Raw genomic sequence first — 6,212 nt, 5'->3', positions numbered from 1 at the left:
TAAGATATTTCAGCACTTTTGAGCATATACGTTACATTATTTCAATGTCAAATGCATTATAGTTTGGGCATGTTCGGTGTGAGGCTGAAAAAAGAGGCGGTTTGTGGCCTGAAAGTGACGGTGTGAGCAGGCTGACACAAACCCAGCTGAAATGTAACATGTGTTGTTTGTGTTCAATGACTTTTTAGATGGGAAAACATTAAAACATATCAGGCATTACTTTCATTTGGATGCAATTTTATTTTATTCATGCTTATTTTACAAATTTAAATCTCGATTTTTCTCCGCTCCCTCATTAATTATTACATTTTGCTTTTACTTTACGCAGCGCTGGATGCTAATTATCTTTTTCTGTAGCGGACTGGCTGGAATAATGAACGAAATCATGTGAATTACAGTTAGAAATAAGCACTGCGTATTTGTGAGATTTCAGCCTCTAATCCTACGGATACAAACGTTTTGTGCTGCGACCATTTTCTCACCAAAAGTCAAACATTAAATGAAACTGGTCAGTAAATTAAGATTACCACAGCTTGAAAATGCCTCGTTTATCATTCCATCCTTGGCACAGATTAATTTCTGACGGTTTTCTGTGTTTGGAGAGAACAATAACCTACTCATGCAGCACCGAGAAACAAACAAAACCATAATGTGCATTACAATATTTTCTGTTCCTTTGTAAAAGCGACTGTGCTTCAGCTGTGTTTTCCAGTCCACTCTCCTCCTCCTCCTCCTCCTTCTCCTCACCGTGATGTTGCACACTGAGACCTTGTAGATGTCATCCGGGCCACCATAGCTTTCTTCCCAAACACACCTGTCAGCCGGTGATGAATAGCTGTGCGATTCCCGGACAGGGCAAACTGACAGCTACCTTTTGGGCTGTATGTCAACACAAGGAGAGGAGTATTCCGGGGTTAAGGAGGCCCATGTCACTGCGCCTGTATTTAAGTCAGAGTAGGAAAAGGTGGTTCTCATTCCGGGCTGCTACCAGAAGGGCTATAAAACATTTCTTGTCGTAATTTAAGGTCTAATAGTGGAATTGAAATATTGCGGGAGTCGTATTATAGCGGTTGTTCTGTATCCAGCAACAGGCTGAGTGTTAAGTCGGGGTCAGCAGGGAGCTGCCGCACCTCAGCCATCCATCTCTGGCCTTGTAAAATACTTAGACACTCAGCCTCCCGTGTATCAGGAGGCTACTGGACAGAAGAGCAAAAATACGCTCCAGGACATTGTCCCTTGTGTCTACTCTTTAAAGCGAACACTTGGACACTAAGGCACACAAGATCTACAAACCCGGAAGTGTCATTTATTGGGACACAAATGGGGAAATTCTGTTTTCCAGAGATGACGGCACGGCTCAGTGCCACTGCGCTTTTACGCACAAACAGCTGGATGGTGTTGGGGGCTGATCGGTGTCCCATAATAATTTTTTTTAAACCCTATAAAGCAAGTCCTCTTACTCAGGAACGGCGCCTATATGTCCTAAAATCTGATCTCCTTGATGCAGGTATCCGCGCCACCGGAGGCCATCACCAGCGGCAGTGATGCTGCTCATTGGCTGCTCCGGAGCGCAGAGGACAGAGCGGATACCGAGGAGTGGACCGTCCCACATGGCTTCCTTTCATACCTGCATGTGGAGATATCTGATATAGTGAGACATATCGCGGCTGTTCTTCCTTTCAACTCTGACTACTTGAAATGCAAACACCCCCATCGGTGTGCATTAACCCCATTCCAGCGCCTCCCCGTTATTTCTTCATAGTTAAAGCTTCGGTCGTGGGAATACAGTTATTATATTTCTTGATTAGGTTGCGGCCGTAAAGCGTATGTTGGTTAACGTTTCCTCAAGAAAAAAAAAAACATTGTTGTGGGAAAATGTGTGTTTTATTTGGATTTTACGCACGTATGTTTACGCACAAGCAGGCCAAACGTATTTTTTTCAAAGATTACGCATCAAAAAAGATTCTCGCTATCTAGATTTAATAAATGTTCTATTTCTGTGGGAAACCTGCATTTGTGGGGAATTTTTAACACCACTAGACGCTGGAATTCGGATTTTACTCAACAGAAGTTCAAACACACCTCTTGAGTTCAGATGATTTCTTTGTTATTTGGTTTATTTTATTGAAATGATTCTCGTCTATTCGGTTGGCCTTCACTGGTCTCTTTTAATTCACATACAATTCAGCGGCTTGACCCTGACTTTTCTATTGAGCAGTAATTATTTTAATTTGCACAGAGATGCTCCAGTGGAGTTACAGCACCGATTAGAAATAAATGTCACTTAACGGACAAAATTTGGCGCATTTTACAGAGAAGTGAGTCAATATTGGACTCGATTCCAGGAAAGTTCACGGCAAATCTTTGCCCATAATCGGGCGCATTTGCATCTTTTTATATATCTGTATACTCTTAATAAAAACCACAGAACAACGCCAAGTGAATTGTAAAATGCACAGATGCCTCGTTTATAATCAAAACAGAAGTGAAAGCTTTAACACACCGCGAAAAATGTCCACTTTACAAATTGTTGGACAAAACGTTTAAATCTGATTTTTCTTTGGTTTTGATGGGCTACAGGACAACTTGTATCGTGCTGAATTTTAAGAGTAACGCTCAAAAGAACCTCACAAGCTTTAAAAAACAGTAATAGGTTTATTCACTTTAAGTTTTATTTTATTTTTTTCAGCCTAAATGAAGAATGTAATATTTCTCTCTGCAGTCTTACATCATTTAAACTAACACGTAGGCCTCAAAGGTAAAGGTTCATCAGCCTGGTTGTATTTAATAACTGAAACAAGATTTTAGAGTTTAAATAGAAACTTAAAGTGTTCGTAAATTCGTGCTCACAGCTCGGTTTCAAAATGTCTGAATGATTTTTTATTTTGCCACCTCAACGTACAAATATCGCTTCACAATACTGTTCTGTCGACATTTAGTAAGACTGTAATCCCTTTATTTTCATAAATTTAATTAATCGATTTTACATTTAAGTCAAGGGCAATCTGCAAAATTGGACTTTTCATTGAGGTCTTTAACATTTATAATTTGACCATACAATAATCACCAGTAACTATAAAACCATCACGTGAAATTACAAAATACAGCTGATTTTATTTTTATTTTTTGTATTTTTCTCACTTTCTGTGTATTTGCTTGCAATAATTGAGCTTGAATATAGGGTAAAAATAACTATGACATGGCAAAACACTTGCCTCTTTCCCTCTTTATTAATTCTTTAAGTTGTGTTAAATCTATTTGACCATGTAAGTTTCACATTCCTAAACTCTGCTATGAGGCAATTTGGCTTCAGATCTTATTCATACCACTGAAATGAACAGAAAAACTAATGGGCCGCAGCTTCTTTTCTCCACAAATATATTCAGAGTACTCAATTCTTTTTCCAACAACCTTAAAAAAAAAAAAACAATTAGGAGTCATTTTTCCTCCAAAGCTCAGCTGTCAATCACACCCTTATAAGCATTTGGGACTCAGTGAGCTGACACTCACTGACACCTGCTTCAAAGTGAACCAGGTGCAGATTCCTCCTCATCCCACATTCACAGAGACTCTCTTTACCTGCGCTGAAAAGCAAAGTGTGAAAGACGAGGACCGTGATTCACCCTCTGGACTGTAAAACACCACAGCTCAGGCTACAAAACAGTTTATATAAAGAGGTACCTCAGTGAGAAAGTCCTGTTCCCAAACACTGCTGAGAACGGATTGTGGAAAAGGGTCAAAATACAAGAAAACTTCATTTATTATGTTACAGTGAATGGATCTTATCACATTGTGGTTATAACTTTCTCAGCATCACGCTTCAGCTTTAGGTCACAGAGCTGAAAAAAAAAAAAGCTGCACGCAGTGAGATGTATGAGAAATCACTCTGTAATTCCACAGTCTGTAGATAATATGGCTTTTAATGGTAAAGTTGCACAAAGTTCTTGTGTCCTAATCCTCCTTTTTGACAGATTCACATTAAATATGAGCAGGCTATCAACACAAAGCTTATCCCTGCTCTCCTTATAAATGACTGTTTTTCTTTACTGCATGTACGGAAGAGCTACGGTGCATATTTTAAAGAATATTTTAGAAACATGTAGAAACATTAAACTGATCTGGTAATAAATCACAATTCACAATATGCTCCGATTTATTTTAAGCAGCGAGTCAAGAAATACACTAGAGAAAAATGTAAAAAAATAAAAAAGTATTTCCTTTTGTCACTTTATCCAGGATTGGAGATAAATTTACCTGTAATATTCTTACTTTATTTGGTAAATACATCAGCGTGTCATCTGGAGCGATCACATTACACAGCTGGTGAGAAATGTCTCCAGACTGAGCGACTGTACAGCTGTGAACTGACTAGAAGGGGGAAAGAAAGAGCCAGAGCTGTCTGTCTACGAACAGGACGCCTGCAGGAATAATGTTAACCTCTGAATAGTTGATTAACACCGCAGAGTCTATAATGGTTTAAGGGCAGAAAACCTTTCTGCTCTGTGGGCCCTCTTTAGTCTTTGCACAATTTAACAGCTGCTGTGTGTGATTTTGTTTTGGTGAACTTAAATCAGAGTCATCACATCCTCCACAGTTTGGCTCATGGACTGGAGATAAAATGACAATGTGAGGACAGGTACATTTTAAATCATATTTTTTACAGGCATTAACTGCAGTCAAAAGAACTTTCAAGGTTACTCAAGATTAAGCTAATATTATAATATTAATTTCCTGAAAAAAATGATGTGTTTGTGGAAGTATTATAGCAGTACTCGGTCAAAAAGTACACACATACTGTCGGACTGAATGGAAGAATAGACTCTATATTTTTAGTAGTGGAAGTATTTAGAATAACGAAAGGAATCAAGGACACATCAGGCTAGAAAAAGTACTCTATAAAGGTCTGCATTTAAAAATGTACTTCAGTGGGCTATGAGAGTCATGTATAGGACTGGATTAGGGATCGGCACACACATTCTTTTTCAGGGCTGATACCAATTATTGGTAATCAAGGATAACTTATATTCGAGATGATACACATTTGCAGAAAAACCATTAAATCATTGGTGTTAAAATTCAGAAAACACAAACTCCAGCAAAACAAAAAACGTCATTCAAATGCCTCTGTGTATTCATGTTCGACATGTGTTTAATTAAAGAGACCTTTTTGGTATTTAACCTTCTCGACTGTATACTCTGGGTTGAAACTCTGTGGTGTCACGCAGTCTATTGTGGGCAGAGTGGTAACTACAGATAAAGACAGACTTTCACATCAAAGCCAAAGCAGTACATTTTAAAAATGTATTTATTTTAATGGAAATTGGTTACAAAAATAGGAATATTGATAATCGGAAAAATGCTGATCATCAGATCCCATAATCAACTAAACCAATGACCCCTTTTATTGATGCATGGTTGCTTTAATGTGTGGTCGAGGTGGAAATAAATGCTAAATAAATGTTTTGTATACTGTTAATTGTACAGTTTATTGTATTGTATATGCTTATAATATGTTTGTGTGTAAGCTCTTTTTTATTAGTAGCAAACATAGTTGTCCAATAAAAGTAGTGGAATAAATAATTCAGTATTTGGAGTGCTTATAAGTGAATTATAGTAGCAAAAAAAAGAAAAACGGAAGTACATGTCTGTGTAGATTCTCAGTCATCTGGGTCATAGTACTCAGTACAAAAGTAATTCTAGGGACCTATTCCCATCATGCATTATATGCATTGCTGCAAGTAAAAAAAAATTTTATCCAATAAAAGTTTTAAGCTTTAATAATGTTGGTAATTGCATCAACTTAGTATTATATGTAATTTAAACCAAACGTTCTGCATTTGTTGATTTAAAGCTAAATTCAAGCTGAGGTAACTTCATGAAATCGGCCTGATAAGTTGATTATTCCTCATCTTGCACACATTCCTGGACACTTTAGATGGGTAATTAACAACACCTTTGATTGTAGAGCATCATCTAATTTCCCTAACTCACTGCATTTTGTTTGTTGAACATAATAGTATTTGAAATTGTCAAAAGATTGTGTGGGTTTTCTGTTACGTCCAAATATTATTTTGTTAGAATGAGCTTCAGCTTCAATAAGAGACAACTGGACATCACTTTTTCAAGATGTTTCACCTATCTATCTATCTATCTATCTATCTATCTATCTATCTATCTATCTATCTATCTATCTATCTATCTATCTATCTATC

The sequence above is a fragment of the Stegastes partitus genome, unplaced genomic scaffold (genome assembly GCF_000690725.1).
Source record: "Stegastes partitus isolate 25-593 unplaced genomic scaffold, Stegastes_partitus-1.0.2 Scaffold22, whole genome shotgun sequence".
NCBI classification, from domain to species: domain Eukaryota; kingdom Metazoa; phylum Chordata; class Actinopteri; family Pomacentridae; genus Stegastes; species Stegastes partitus.
This window is presented reverse-complemented; position numbering follows the sequence as displayed.